Genomic DNA, 15,670 nt, shown 5'->3' on the forward strand with positions numbered 1-15,670 from the left:
GAGCAATGAGATCTCCAGGTTCTTTAAATCCTGATCCCAGGTGAGTGGGGAAAGAGAATAAAGTGGAGATAGAGCGTGACTTACAAGACTATTAAAGCAGTGGTCTTAGAGATCACTCAGATATGTACCATTACTATTGCTTCAAAATATGGTGGCGCTAGATTCCCTAGCTACCTTAAAGGTAGCTGCAAAATAACATACAATTAGGACTGGTCTTCTTTCCATTTCTCTATGATGCATAAAGAAGGCCTGAATAAAGAAGGTTTATTTTTGTATGCTAGTTTCTAGAGGGGAGGTTTTGTTTTTTACTTTAGAAATATCAGGAGCATCAAAGCTGGTTTTCCCTCTTTTGTTGAAGGCCTTTCTTGGAGGATGCAGAGGAGGCTTTAGATCTCAGTTCTTAACTGAAAGGGCTGGAGTAAGTAACAAAATAGCTTTGCTTCCAACTGATTTTTGGTGTCAGAGTTCAATAATAAAAATGAACCCAAAGAATTTTAAACAGACTGCATGGAAATCACTTCCCTTCTCCATTAATCAGGTTCCACTTTTATGGGATATCATCAACCGCTTAGTTCTCCAGTTGCCCATAGAGCTTCTTGTGTTAAAAACCAGATATGACTTGGCATGCTAATTCTAAGCAAAGAACCTCCACCCACCCACCTTTTTGGGGAACAGGTAGCTGAGGCCCTTTCAGGGGAGGTAGCATAATCTAGTAAGTACATCATAGAACTGGGAGTTTGGAGTTCTAGTCCCTGCTCTGTTGTGTGATCTTGGACAAGTCACTTTCTTTGTCCTCATTTCCCCTCCCTTGTCAGTCTTATCTGTTTAAATTGCAAATTCTCAGAGTAAAGGGGTCTCTAGGCCCTAAAGGTGTTTGAGGCATTATAACAACAATTCCAGGCCTTCTCATTAATGCTTGTGATGGGCTCAGATGAGTGCCACAGAAAAGCCCAGGAATACCCCCACAGGAAGTACTTTTAGGACACAGGTTTAGCTCAGTAATCACTGGGGTACCTCTAGATGCCTCAGGGAACAGTGGGGACTCATCTGCAGGCAGGTAGGTTTTTTTTTTTTTTTTTAAATACAACTATTTATTTGTGCTCTAGAAGGCTACCTAGAGGCAAGCACACAGGCCTCCTGCATGGGTTTAGTCTGGCACAGCTCATATTTACCGGGGAAACTCTTTGGGGCAGGGACAGTCTTTTTGTTCTGTAAAAAGCTCAAAGAGTCCTGTGGCACCTTATAGACTAACAGAGGTATTGGAGCATAAGCCATTGTTCTGTTTTTCCAGCACTGAGAGCAATGAGGGCCCCAGTCCATGACGGCGGGGTCTCCTAGTTGCTAAGAGAGTACAATAAATCAACAACAATAATGACAATAATAATTCCACTCTGCGGACCCTGGGAGGCGAGCAGTACCGGGGTTTCCCTCCAGCTCTGGCGAGCCAGCAGAGATGTAGCTGCTCTGGGGGCTATATGGCCCGCAGGCTGGAGGGCTGGGCATAGCTCGCCCCAGCTCGGCGGGCTGTTCCTCGCCGCTGCAGCTCCAGCCTCGCCACCCATCTAGCTGCGGCCGGGGCTGGGGGCCGGAGCTCCGTATTCTCTACATAGAAAAGCGACGTCAAGCCCTGTCTTGCAAACGTCGCAGCTTCGCTCAGGACTATGCCCGTTTCCAGCCGCTGGCAGAGCGCCCGGAGCCTTTTTTTCCTTATTAAAAAAGAAGAAGAAAATATCTAGGGGGGGAAGGGCTGGTTCTTTTTCCTTAATCTGTTTCCGGTTTGCTGCCATATTCCCCCTTTTGGGGTGGGTTGGGGGAGGGGAGCATTTGCAAATAAATAGGAATCGATGCTAGCTTTGGGGTGGTAGCAGCAGCGAGAGGAGGAAGGACAGGGCTGGACCAGGAGCCGCCCCGGCCGTGAGCGCCCGAGCCCAGGCAGGCACCTGGAGGGAAAGGGAGGGGGCTACTGCTTTGGCCTCGCCTGGCCCCCGATGCTAAATCCAAGCAGGCAGAAGCATGAATCACTGTGGGGAGAAGGTGTCTCAGCCGCAGGCGGGCGTGAACCGCTGCTGACATCACGGCTCCAAGTTACAATCCGGCTCTCTAGCCATTTGCTAGCGTTGCAGCCGCGCCGGGAAGGGGCCGGGGGACTGAGCAGCCGAGGGGGTTAATTCCGCCCCCCCCCCCTCCGAGAGAGACAAAGCCAGAGCCGGGTTTTTGTGTCTGTCTGGGCGCGCCAACCATGAGCCGTGTGTCCCCGGCGCGGCTGCCCGGCTCTCTGCCGCTCCGCGATGGTGTCTCGCAGCGGCGCGGGCGAGTCGTGTAACTGCTGGGGCCGGGGAGCCTGCGAGCCGCCGAGGGCTTTGCATGTGGGGGCTGCGGCGCTTGGGAGAAAGGAGCTGAGCGAGGAAGCCGCCTGGCTCTGGGAGTTTTCCGCGGAGAGAGAAGGTAAGAAACCGCCCGGCTGCCGCCTGCCCTGCGATAGGGACTGGCCGAGGGAAAGGGGCTGGTGATACGCTCGGGGATATTGACTAAGCCGGGGATGAAACTGACCCGGAGCTTTGTTAACCTCCTGCCTTGGCGGTGTGTGTGGGTGTCTGCTGGGGTTGTGTAGGAGCGTTACACTTCTCCTCTGAACAACACAACAGCAGCAGCAGCAATCCCTGTGTGTGGCACCTTGGAGCTGCCTCCTTACGGCTGAGGATGAATTAGCTGAAGCAGCTAAATGGGAAAGGTATTGTCTGATGGGGCTGGGAAGGGAGGGTGATACGGTCGGGGGATGTGGGACTTGTTCAGATCCCCTCACTTTCTTTTGTTGTGGTGGTGTAGGGCTGACTGACAGGTTGGGGCTTCTCTGTCTAGCTGAAGACTTTCTGTAGTTCATTTAATCAAACCACTCGGGGAAGCAAGAGGGGGGAGGGAGCAGGAGCTGTATGTAGGCCAAAATATGAAATATTAATAACTCGGCTGCTTTGATGTCTTCTGATCCATTTCCCTTTTACTATTTGTTAAATATTCATTTCAGTGGTTTGTTTTTAATCACGTAGGTGCTCTTCGGGGGTTTGTGTGTTTACATCACTTTGGGGAGTGTAGGAGAATCTCTGCTCCTCAGTTTTTTTTTTTTTTTCTTTCTTTCTTTCTTTTCCCTTCTAACCTGGCCCTGTCTTAACTAGGGTTTATCTTGTGGAAGACTGGAAAGCTGTTTATTACTTACCAGCCCTGTAACTTCGGCTTCTTCAGATCAGTACAACACCAATATAAAAAAGAAAGTAACACGCTAGGTTTTATAATTCATACTATATCTGTAGTAATCAGTTTCTGTCATGCAAAATATTGTAGTGCTAGGTACACAAGGTGGGTGAGGTAATATATTTTATTGGGCTGACTTCTGCTTTAGAGCTATCATATCTGTAGTAATCAGATGCTGTCATGCAAAATACTGTAGTCCTAGGTACACAAGGTGGTTGAGGTAATATATTTTATTGGGCTGACTTCTGCTTTAGAGCGACACAGAGTCCTAGTCCTCCTCCTGAAGCCAAACACCTGGGATCAGAGCGGGCAAACTTCAATTGGCTTTTGTTGTTGTTTTACTCCCTAGCTCTCCTGGGTGTATGCGATGTGGGTGGTACACATGCTCTGCTTTATCATTCTGAGACACTGTAAGAATTCCAGCTGTCATCTTGATTCACTTATTTGTACCTGTTGGAAGAAGATGTGTTAGTAGACCTAATGGAAGGGGCAGTCAGGAGGTGCTTAATACATCTTGACCCTGGCAAGGCGTGAGGTGCCTCTTCCGTTGGATGTTCCTGGTACTGTGTGGTGTCTGCCAGCGAACTTCTGTACGGCTTTCTGCAAAAAATGAATGAGAACCTGCTGCTGTCTCTACCCTGGGATCACTCCCTTGGCTCCCCCATTCCTTCCCCTCCCCTATCCCCGAGTACTTGTGCAATGACTTACCCTAGTTCTGCTGAGGTACTTACCTAGAGACCAGCAGATGTTAAGCCCCCCCAAATAGGTTTCCATTTTTATAAAACCTAGAGCTTTAGAAGCCCATTTTGTTAGTTTCTTGGCCTGTGGTGACTGAATGCCCTTGGGGGAATAGGCTGCACTGGGAACCCAGAATTGTCTCACACAGTTTCTTTGTACTAGTATAGACTAGGAACAGCCATCCAGTAGTCTACTGTTCATAAAGAAACGAGATGGTCAGTGATTGTAGTGTGTGTGTTCTCCTTCCCCAAAAGAGGTGGCTAACTATTTTACCTGTTCCGCAAAACAGCTAAATGGCAGGTGACCCACCAGACCGTGAAGGGTATTTTAGGTCATCCCAGAATGTAACACATCCCTGGTAAAGTTTGCCTCTGCTGGCTTGAAACAGGTAGCTGCTCTTGGCTCATGCGGCAGAATGCTCACCTGGAGGTGTGTGGGTTGGCTTTCTTTTTGGGCAGGCCTGTCTGCTGCCAGTGAGTGTTAGCTTTCTGAATGCTCCCCATCATGCCGGGCTTGTGTGTGGGAGCTGCAGGGTGGAGAACTCAACCTGGCTGCTTTGCTTGGAAGTCTCTAGGATTCTAGCCCTGCTTGCTATGGGATCATGGGCGAGGCACTTCTTTGTGCCACCTACAAAGTGCTGGTGGCGGGGGGGATAACAAACCCAACCCACACTAGTAAAACAACTTGAGAACCTCCAAGAAGTGCTGTCTAAGACCTTGCCTACACTGGGAAAGCATGTGAAGCTTGTTGGTGATTTCCCCCTTCTTCCCCCCTCCCCCACCCTCTCACCGTCAACACACACCCCTGCCCCAGCGTTTCCAAGAGTGGAAGCTGTAGCATGGACAGAATGCAGGCACATCTTGCAGCTACTCTGTGAGCTAGATCAGGGGACATGATGGTGAAATGCCTGCATCCTGTCTACACCACAGCCTTCATGGTGGGCAGTACCAGGGCAGGTAACCACTTACCAACTTCTTCAGTATAGAAGCAACCAAAGTTCTTGTTTTTTTATTATTATTATTATTTCTTTTCAAATACTGTATTGGAAAGCCGTTCTTGAACTATCTGCCAAGCCTGGAGCTCCCCTTCAGCAGGTGATAGCTCTATAAATGTCTAAGGCCGTCATTCATCAAAGCACTCAAGTACATTATGAAGTTCACCTTTACTGAATGGGGGCCCCCAAAGATGTATGGGATGTCTGATGATCCCAATGCCATTACCTGTGATTGGGGGAGGTGCAAAAGAAGACAGATCATTGGGCATCTGAAGATGAAGCTGTGTCAATTAAATATAAATATGTCATGTTTAAGTTTGGGGACTTGGTCCTGAGAATTGCTCTGCACCTACAACTTGTTAGTCAATGGGCCGGATCCTTAGCTGGTCTATAGTGACACAGGCTCACCCAAGATCTCCCAACAAGCAGAGCTAGAACTCTGGAGACATTGAAGTCAATGGAGTTATACCATTTTCACCAACTGAGGATCCAGCCTGATGAGAGTTTTGGCTACTCTGCACTCAGGCCTTTAATGATTATGATGTTAAACAAAAAGATGGCCTGAGCCAAACTGCTTTGAACTATGGGAGGTTGGAGTTGGAATCTGCTTCCAAGTTGTGAGCAAGGGAGGTAGGTGGGGGAATCTCTCTCTGTGGCTGCTGCTGAAATAGTGGATCAGCTGACATTTTAGGAGGCTGATTTGTGTGTGACTATGTGCTGGACTTAAGAGAAAGATATGGTATGTCCTACCGATGGATTGTCTTCCACTGGGCAGGCATGCGAAACTCCAGTGCACTGTGCAGAATCAGGAGAGTTGCCTCAAAAGTAGCTCTACAACTTGATGAACTGCCCAGGTGTGCTTTGGAGCGGGGGGGAGCCAGCAAGTACCTAGATACAGACCTGGAGGATAGTCTCACTTTTGAGACCTGGAAAGAGGGTATGCAGTTAGAAATGACCAATGTGTATGGGAAGCTTGGCTGGTGAGACAAACCAGAGGAGCTGCTTCATTCATTTCTGTAGTCTGCTTACCCGGGAAGGGGTGTATGTTCAAAGGTCTGAGCGTGTGAAATGAAATCTGCGCTTAATAGGCAAAGTCACGTACTCTCTTGTACTGAAGCGTGTGGTGGCCTTTGCTGGTGGACACGTGTTGAAATGTAATAGCATGTGAAAGTGATGCTGTTGTCACTGCCACAGCAGCACTTGATGCCTGAAGCCTCGCTTGTTTCCCAAGTGGGCCCGACCAGGCCTTAGTGGGCACTTGTCCGCTTACCACAGTGGTTCCCCAGTTGGACTTGATTGTGCAGCCTCTGAATAGCAGAATGAAACCTGCTCTGTGGCATCTGGAGCTGGAGGAGCTGTGGCTGTCGCTGCCCATTTGTGCATTGGCAGAAGAGTGGCTGGAGGGGGATGGCTGAGAGCTGCCCAGTCTCTGATTGCACTATTCCTGGTGGGAGCTAGGGCTAATGATGGGATTAACCCTGGACTTTGAAGTCATTGGTAAAACTCTCTGAACATGATCTAGAATAGAACCCCTGGGCCCAAGTCTCACTTAATTACCCACAAATGCAAATGTTTTGAGAAAGGAGTTTGAGGCGAACCATAGACTGAAGTGGACGACTTCAGTTTCTTAGTCTGCTTCCTCTGAGTGCTTAACACAAAAAGGCAGCATCATTTCTATAAAGGGCAACATCATGTCTGTGTTTTTGGCATTGCTAGGGACGTTTGAAAGCCTATCTAAACCACTATTGTTTCCTGTACTGTCTGTCTTACTGCTTGATTTTTAACATGCTCCTTTTTATCTCTCGGAACAACTTCCCATATGACCTCACTTCCTCAACATGCGGCGTCTCGTTTCATAGAACCCAGTTGGAAATTCTTCCAATGCATTTCACTTACTCTGGTGCAGAACATCCCAGAGTGAAACAAGTTCTTCCCCCCTGCCTTGGCCATTTGCCTCCCCCCGCCCCCAAACCTTCCCCTCCGTAAGAAAGCACATGAGGTACCTCCACCCAAGTTGCTGAGTTGTGTTGTGTTTTGTTTTAACAGGGAAGAGGCAGATTCATTTAAGTTGATGCTTGTAAATGAAATAGGAGCTTAAATCACTTAACATGGAAATAACTGTCTCTGCTAATGCTATTCATGCTGCTCTAGTTAAAATTGTCAGTGTTTCCATTCCAATAAAGCCCTGTTTTCTGAGGCTTATAACTTTGGGTCATTTAACATAACAAAACAAAACAAAAAAATCCCTCCAGGCTGAAATTTGCTAGCAAAAGTCTGCCTGGGAGCAAAAAATGTAAAGTATGTGGTGCTATTTAAACCAAACTTTACAAAAATAATTTCTCTTGCCTTCAATTTTTTTTAATGGCACAGAACCACAAAATAACTAGAAGCCTCCGAGCTCTCCATAGAAGAACAGAGTAAGCCCGTGGCACTGTAGTAAAATCACATGTAGATTTCTTTCTTTTGTGTGGGGGAGGGAGAAATTAGTTGAGATTCAACTCTGAAATGCAGCTGCAGGTCATCTAGTAGCTGCGCCTGACAGCATTTCCCCCAGGGGGTTCACCTAGATGCCCAGACCCCCATCAAGGCCCTAATCCTGCAACAGGCAGCGCTCCATTGGGGCTGCCCAGGCGTAGACATCAACTTGTGAAGATCTTATTTCAGGATCAGGCCTTTACCCTGCAGCAAACTGTGCCTGGGCTGCGGATTCTGATGTTCAAAGTGTGGTTTGAAAACAAACCTTGGGAGGTATTTTGAGAGAGCGTGGTCTGAGCACAAGGCTGGGAACCAGAAACTCCTGGGATGTAAATCCAGCTCTGCCACCAAATTCTCTGGAGGTCATTTATAACCTCTCTGCCCTCAGCTTCCCCAGGAGTAATATGGGGATGCTCCAGGGGCACGGTGAGATTTAATTCATTAATGTTTGTGAAGTGCTTTGCAGATAAAGGCTAAGCATGAATATCCCCTTTGGGAGAACCAGCTGGCCCATGCTTGCTTTCTGTCTGGCTCTTGTTCCATTTGCCAAATCTCTTTAATTAAACCAGGCAGATTCCTGACTCCCGAGGTGTGATGCTGCGAATGTTACTGTGTTGCTGGCTTAGCGTAAAGCAGGGATGTGGCCACCCCATGTGGTGGGGCCGATGCAGTGAACTGTGACTCTAGAAAGAGAAAAGCAGGCGTCCGTTTTTATTGAGGCCTCTGCAGAATGGGGTCCCAATGCCGTAGGGTGCCAAGATGCTCAGCACCCTCAGCTTCCACAGAGCCCCTAGTTGGGAGGTTCCCAGTACCCTGCAGGATCAGGCATTTAGGTGACCAGTTATCCAGTGGAGGGACCTACAAAACATCATGCTTGGGGAGACTCCTGCTCCAAATGGGAGTCTGGTTAGACTAATCCTGCATACAGGACATTGGTGCTCCTCCCTCCTCACCACTGGTCTTGGGGAGCCTGCTCCCTGAGACCTATCCCAAGTGAGTGGCCAGAAACTGAGGAAGCCTGGAACTGGAATAGCCGGCCGTGTCGATTGTTTGAGGTGGTTTCTTTGGACTAGTTGAGGACAGGGTTGCTTGGGGCAACAGAATATGGAGAGGAAACACAATGCCATTGAGCATCTGGAGGAGAAAACATTGGCCTCCAATTTGAACCCCCCACACCCCCAGATTCCTTCCTTGAAGTCTGAGGGTCTGAACATCTCTGCTCAGATCTCCCTTGGTTTCATGACCAGATGCGCTGAGGTAACTGTAATCACCATTGCTCCTGTCTGACCAGTCTTAGCCGACTAGATCTTGCTGCTGTTCCCGCTCTGGGATGAACTGCGGTAGGAGGCAGACAGAGATTCTGGGGCTTGAGGGATCCTGAATATTTATTCTAAATCATAACAGAAATGAAGATGGGGTCCTCATGTTGTTTTGAGGGGAGGGAAGATACTCCTGTCCTTGGTGCCATGTATGTTGTTATGGGCACTCCCCAGGTTGGCTAGCTCCAGGGACTTGCTCAGTAAAGATTAGTCCAACTTGCTTCTCTGCCCTAACCTTGCAGGTTACACATTCCGTAATGTAAATGGTTCTCCCCAAGGCCAGTACAATAGCTGGCTCCTGGCGTGCTGTCCAAGGGGAACTGCAAAGGAAAATGTCAGCTCGCCTCCCAATGAGAGGCATGCTGGTGCTCAGATATCCTTGTGGGAGGAGCTTGTTTTGGGGTTGACCCCCTGTTCCAGGTGGGTGGGAGAAAGGTGAAGGTTCTGATCTCTTGTGATCCTGACTTCGTCTCCTGCTTGGGTTTTGCTGGGTCATTTTCTCTTCTTGCTTGTGACTTCTGCTGTGCAGTATTACTCCCTGACTTTCCTCTATTACTGTAGGAAAATCCTGGAGGCTGGCTCTAAATTTCCCAGCCATGTCTCATGTTTGACCTATTATGGTCTCATTTCCGTGACTGTAAACTTTACTGGCATGAGGTTTGCTGTGCTGTGCAAACAAATGGAGGAAAACCTGACTGCACGCTACAGAAATAGCTTCCACACTGCATGTCTCCTTCTCAGCTTGTGGTTTCTCACTGACACTGCATGACTGCTGGTCTGTGGCTGTAATGTGGAAGCAATGAAGTGAAGCAGCTGCAACTGAGTTTTATTTTGCATTTGTCCGACTTTGAAACTCTTGTGAATCAAAACTGGGGAGTGCAGAAATGTGTCCTCGACTTCTGCAAACTGTGGAATCATTCTCAGTTCTGCTGTGCGTGGCTATGCCCTCTTCTCACGCAGGCCAGCATGAAACTGGGCCTGTATGACATGAAACATACACTGGAAGTGAAACCCATCTGCCCCTGTCCCTGCCCTGCTTTATTCCTGTTCTCTCCTGTTTGACCCTGGGCTTTTTTCTCCTTCCTTTGCAGCATGGGGCACAGGTCACTTGCTGGTTTAAACTAGTGTAAATGGTGGATTCTGTGTAACTTGAAGTCTTTAAACCATGATTTGAGAATTTCAGTAACTCAGCCAGAGGTTAGGGGTCTGTTACAGGAGTGGGTAGGCAAGATTATGTGGTCTACAATGTGCAGGAGGTCAGACTAGATGATCATGATGGTCCCTTCTGTCTGAGTACTGGGTGTTTTGAGCCCTGGCTGGCTGTGTGACAGGGAAATGCAATAGGAGAAACTCTAATAGGCAGAAAACCAATTGACTTTATAGAAACAGCTACAGCATTTGAGCATTTGTAGAATTCCTCCTGGTGGGCTTGAATCTCACTCTTCCTATAATCATTTTCTGGGGGATGGGACACTGGACCAGGAGACCTTGCTTCTAATTCCTGACTCTGACACTGATCAGGTTTGTGACTGTGGCCAAGTCACTTAACTTCACTTTGGGCACGTCTTCACTACCCGCCAGATCGGCGGGTAGCAATCAATCTATTGGGGATCGACTTATCGCGTCTAGTGAAGACGCGATAAAATCGATCCCTGATGGCTCTGCCGTCGACTCCGGAAATCCACCGCGGCAAGAGGCGGAAGCGGAGTCGACGGCGGTGCAGCAGCGGTCGACTTGCCGCCGTCCTCACAGCCAGGTAAGTCGACCTAAAATACGCAACTTCAGCTACGCTATTCACGTAGCTGAAGTTGCGTATCTTAGGTCGACCCCCCCCCCGGTAGTGTAGACCTAGCCTTTGTGTCTCATTCCCCATCTGTGAAATAGGGCCAGTACCTGCCGACTCAGAAATGCTTCGCTGCCTCCTGACGAAGCTCTAGAAATGCTTGGCATTGCATAGGGTCCTTCCATAACGTCTGGGGGGGATGGAATCTGTTCTCCTCATGAGACCTGGAACTACAGCAAAGAATGAGTGAGGGTGGATAGAGGTACTGAGGTAACTGGGGCTGGAACGCAGCCATGTGCAGCATTGTCCTCCTCTGCCTATTCCAGCTCTGCACCATGATCCTCTGTGCAATCCTCTGACACTGCAGAAGCCCTGGAAGTACCTGATGGCAAATGACATCCCTGAGCAAGTGGGACTGAAGGTTTCCTGTGGGTACAGCCTGCTTGCTGCTTGTAGCCGTGTTTGGCTCCAGAGAGGTGTAGCAGATCTGATTTCTATAAACAGGAGGGCAGGTTTGACCCTGTTTGCAGTGGTTGAGTAGACGGCTCTGCCTTTGACACGCCTGCCTTTCATGTTGCACCCCTCCTCCTATCCCTGAGCTTGTAAGGGACTGCAATGAGTTGGGCCCTTCCCTTAAGGAGAAATCCCCTTGATTGTGATGAGGATTGAGATTGACCCAACAGGGTTCTACGGAAATGAGCCGGAACCATCCTGTGGACTCTGAGGAAATTGGATCCCGGTTATAGGTTGCATAGGCTGGTTTGAAAATCCTATGCCATTGTATAGACTTCTCCATAAGGGTTAATTTTTAACTGTGCTTTAGAGGTCTGAGTGGGAAGCCCCGTTAGCGTTATTTTTTGTAGTAGGTATTTGAGAAACGCCAATGAACGCTGCTCTTTGTCTGCCCTGCACCAAAACAGTACTGGGTGCCCTCGTTCACCTTCAACAGCGCTAGCGGCAAAGTGCTCTCATTAGAGCTCATCAGTGATACCGGTGCATAAACGAGAAGGGATGGAAATCTTAATGCGTTCACAGCCCTCCGAGTGCTTGAGCAGCTCAACTCCTGGCCTGCAAGGAGCCATTGTCACCCAGCTGCAGACTGGTGGGGGAGAACTGAGGCAGCAGTATTCACCCTTGAGAGACTGGCTGAAATTGTGAGGCATGAATGGGGGGAAGGTGGGAGTTTTCTCTCTTCAGAGAGCACAGTAGAACTTCCAGGCTGGGAGGAGAGTGGCTGCAGATTATGTGCATGGTGCTGCACAGAGATCAAAGAGCGGGTCTCGGCCCTGCCGTGCCTGCTTTTCCAAAGCAAACAGGATGCATGGCTTCATGGGTCAGCAGGGTTTTTTTTGGAAGCCCAAGAGGTGCGGGTGTGACTGTGCTGGGCACAATGGACACCATGAACGAAGGCAGTAGACATGGAAGGAGACACTGTGGTAGAACTGAGGGATTGGCTTGGGAGTGGTCTAACAAACTCCTCACCCACGCTGGTGCCCTGTTAGCTGGTGACCTCTCCGCAGCATGTCGCCCAATTAGTGCAGAAAGCCTTAAATACAGGGACTGTCCGGGAGAGAGGCCATGTCTGTAGCCTGTCACTGCAACTCTCATCACCCCACAGGTTCCAGCACATTGCCAGCCCCTATGCAGCAAGCTGCTGCCATTGCTAGTTTGGTGAAAGCTCTCCTGGTTAAGTGCGGCTCACGTCACTCAGAGAAACCCTCCCCTCTCTTCAGTTCCAGGCAGCCCTGTGCTGCTGGAACCTCTGGATCCCCTTTAGGTCCTGCCACGGCATCTACTGGCTGACTCACGGCTGTGGCTGGCACGGGAGCCCTGTGTGTCTTGCATTTGGGAAGTGCATGGAGCTGACTTATCTTGGAGGAAGGGTGGGGAGGAAAAGAAACGAACTCTCAGCTTTTCTGACTGTCTCTTACTCTGAGGTTGGCCTGGCCACACTCTGGTACAGCATTCAAGGCTCTCTAAGCCAGAGCAGCTCTGAGGAATCTGATGCAACCAGGAAGTTGATTTGCTCATCTTATGAGCAAGCATGATCTGCTAGAGATGCAGGTGCTGGTGGGCCAGGATGGCCTACGCACCTGAGTTGTCCTGTCTCAGTAACAAACAATTCATCACCAAGGCAGGAAAGCTAGCTCAGACAAGTCCATCTGTGCTATTGTTGCAATATAGGAAAAGATTCCCTCCCTGATACAGCGTCTGAGGGAGTAAATACTGCACATGTGGGGAAATATAGGCAACAAACACGATGCAAATCAGGGACACTAGAGGCCCCAGCTAAGATCAGGCCTTCTGTGCTAGGTGCTGTACGAATACATATGTGACAATCCCAAAGAGTGTACTATCCAAATCGATAAGACAAACAACAGGTGGGCGTAGAAGCAGCGTCCGAGAGAGGCCCAAGGTTGCACAGCTGGCTGGTGGCAGTGCTGGGAATAGAACTTGCGTCTCTTACCCACTGGCTCATGCTGTTCCTCAATTTGATTTCACTAGCTCCAGCCTTGCAACAGGCAGTCATTGTGTTGTCTTTGTTGTAATGTTGCTTCCATATTACCACGAGATCAGGGGCAAGATGTTCACTTTTACCCAGCCACTTGCGTGCCTAGAACCCCCTTGAAGTCTGCAGCCATGGGATTCTTGGCTTATGTAGTTTTGTACACAAATACCCAGTGGTGCTTGAACAATTTGTACGGGGTGGGGGGGGTGCTGAGAGCCATTGAACCAAACTGTAAACCCTGCATAGAATGGAAACTACTTCCAACCAGGGGGTGCAGTAGAACCCCTGCAAACACCTAGATCGGATTCCCTTTCTCTCTCTGCATGTACAATATTGATTTGAAACTGGCTGGTTATGCCTGTGTACCACTGCCCTGAACTGGATATGCGAAACTCTGCCATAGACCTTACACTGCCACCAGCCAGTGAAGATTCTCCTCCTAGTTTCAGTGGCAGAGGCCTGTCCTTTTGAAGCTGGAGGATCTGTGTTCTCTCTGCTATCACTATGCAAAGAATCAGTGGCCACTTAAGGGACTCGGTGGTCTCTGTGCTGCACTGCATGGCCATTCAAATCTTCACTGCGCCCATATCCGTTGCCAGACTTATCTGTTAATTACACTTGGGTACGATATTGGCTCCTCTGATGTGTTCTGGAGGCTAGGGATGTATAGGATATAAGAGACACTGAAAAATCAGGCCATAGATATAGATAAAATGGCCATAGTGGGTCAGACGAGACCAATAGTCCATCTAGAGCCCAGTTTTGCCCACGGTAAGGGATAATATTGGCAGCTTGCCAGGGCCTAGAACCAACTGCAGCCATCCCTTTCTTAGGGTGGTGATGTGGCCCATGGAGATGCAACACGACAGCTTGACCTGAGCAACCTAGCAACTAGAATCTGATTTCTAGGCGGAGGGGAGTGGACTTCTGTTCTGGAGGCAGAAACTTCCTTCCAGCGCTAACTAGTTCCCAGCTGTAGGAGAGAAGCAAATTCCACTTGCAGCTGCTTCGACAGAGCCGAGACCCACATGCCAGCAAGCTCTCTCCCAGAGCTACTGACAGGCTACTGCAGTGACAGGAACCCACAGGGGAAGTGTCTGCTTTCAGTCTGAGATGCCTCCCTACACCTGAGAGCTATGGGGAGCACACACTCCAAACGAGGGCGGAAGTGACTCAGCCGCGGTATTACCTGTGGGCAGCCAAAGTGCTGCTCTCTACCTGTTTAAGCAGAGGTGAAGTGCCAAGAGGGAATGACACACTAGTGATCACTGGAGCCACTTTGTGTGCTTGAAAGCCTTGGGCCAGAGCAAGGATACCAGCTCAGCCAGGCGGGAGAATCCTTCGAGGGGGAAGAAGAACAGGGCCACGTAGAAGAGAAGTTCCAGGTCTGAGCAAGTGCTAACCATCCCCAGCTGTGCTGGCGTCACTGCCCAAGCATTTCCATACCAGAAACCAGCCAGGCCAGTCTGACAAGGAGAGGAACTCCTGCAGGCTTCAAAAAAATCCTCTGCTGGCAACTCCAGCTCTTAGGGTACGTCCAGACTACCCCCGCTGTATCGGGGAGTAGCGATTGATTTATCGGGGATCGATATATCGTGTCTCGTTAAGACGCGATATATCGATCCCCGAATGCGCTCCCTGTCGACTCTGGAACTCCACTGGAGCGAGCGGCGGTAGCGGAGTCGACGGGGGAGCCGTGGTCTTTGATCCCGCACCGTGAGGATCCAAGGTAAATCGATCTAAGATACTTAGACTTCAGCTACGCTATTCACGTAGCTGAAGTTGCGTATCTTAGATCGATTTCCCTCCCCCCCCCCCCCCCCCCCCCAGTGTAGACCAGCCCTTAGAGACATGAATCCAGAGATGGGGGAACACATACATCACAAGTGTGCTGATCCCTTATGGAAGAGCCCTATAGAATTTAATGGGGATTAAGGCAATAGGGATCTATAGGAATTACTCTTCAAAACCCATAGCAGTGATAAAGATGATCCCCAAAGGACATAAGGTTATTGATTATTCCATTCTATAGGGAAGTTGTTCTCAGAGCGCTCCATCCTCCTTGTCACGTGGGTTTAATGCAAGTCACTTCTCTATTTGCCTCTCCTGCTATGTGGCCTTGGCCCAGATAAGTTTCCCCCTCTGTATAAGGATTGCAAGGCCACCCATCAGCAGAATGACAGGTTTCAGAGTAGCAGCCGTGTTAGTCTGTATCCGCAAAAAGAACAGGAGTACTTGTGGCACCTTAGAGACTAACAAATTTATTAGAGCATAAGCTTTCGTGGACTACAGCCCACTGTAGTCCACGAAAGCTTATGCTCTAATAAATTTGTTAGTCTCTAAGGTGCCACAAGTACTCCTGTTCTTCTTCCATCAGCAGAAAACACTCAAAGAATCTCAAAGCTGTTGTGTTGCACATGCACCGCACTATAAGAGTGCTGCATTCACTGTTAGCAGGTGACAGATCCAAATAGAGGTCACCGCAGAGACAGGTGATTTCTGAACCCATACTGGATTCCCCTCCGGGGCATGGAGAACGTTTTCTGTTCATCGGGTCAAGATATCCCATCGCAGGTGCCAACTAGCAGGAATCAAAGGGAGCTCTG

At 49.2% G+C, this 15,670-nt stretch overlaps 1 protein-coding gene across 5 annotated transcripts in view; it reads left to right on the forward strand.

Moving 5' to 3' along the window:
* The first annotated feature begins 995 nt into the window (after positions 1–995).
* The window catches only part of SRC (SRC proto-oncogene, non-receptor tyrosine kinase), a 70,450-nt gene continuing 55,775 nt past the window's right edge, over positions 996–15,670 (forward strand). For 2 of the 5 annotated variants that reach the window (XM_005295319.4, XM_005295320.4), the window contains exon 1: positions 2,024–2,445. The gene's annotated coding sequence lies outside the window, so the exon portion shown is untranslated. Of the gene's footprint in view, positions 1,058–2,023; positions 2,446–2,640; positions 2,732–15,670 lie in introns of those variants that run through there. The other 3 variants (XM_065565912.1, XM_065565913.1, XM_042858309.2) reach the window with 3 other exon arrangements.

This window comes from Chrysemys picta, chromosome 13 (genome assembly GCF_011386835.1).
Source record: "Chrysemys picta bellii isolate R12L10 chromosome 13, ASM1138683v2, whole genome shotgun sequence".
NCBI lineage: Eukaryota > Metazoa > Chordata > Testudines > Emydidae > Chrysemys > Chrysemys picta.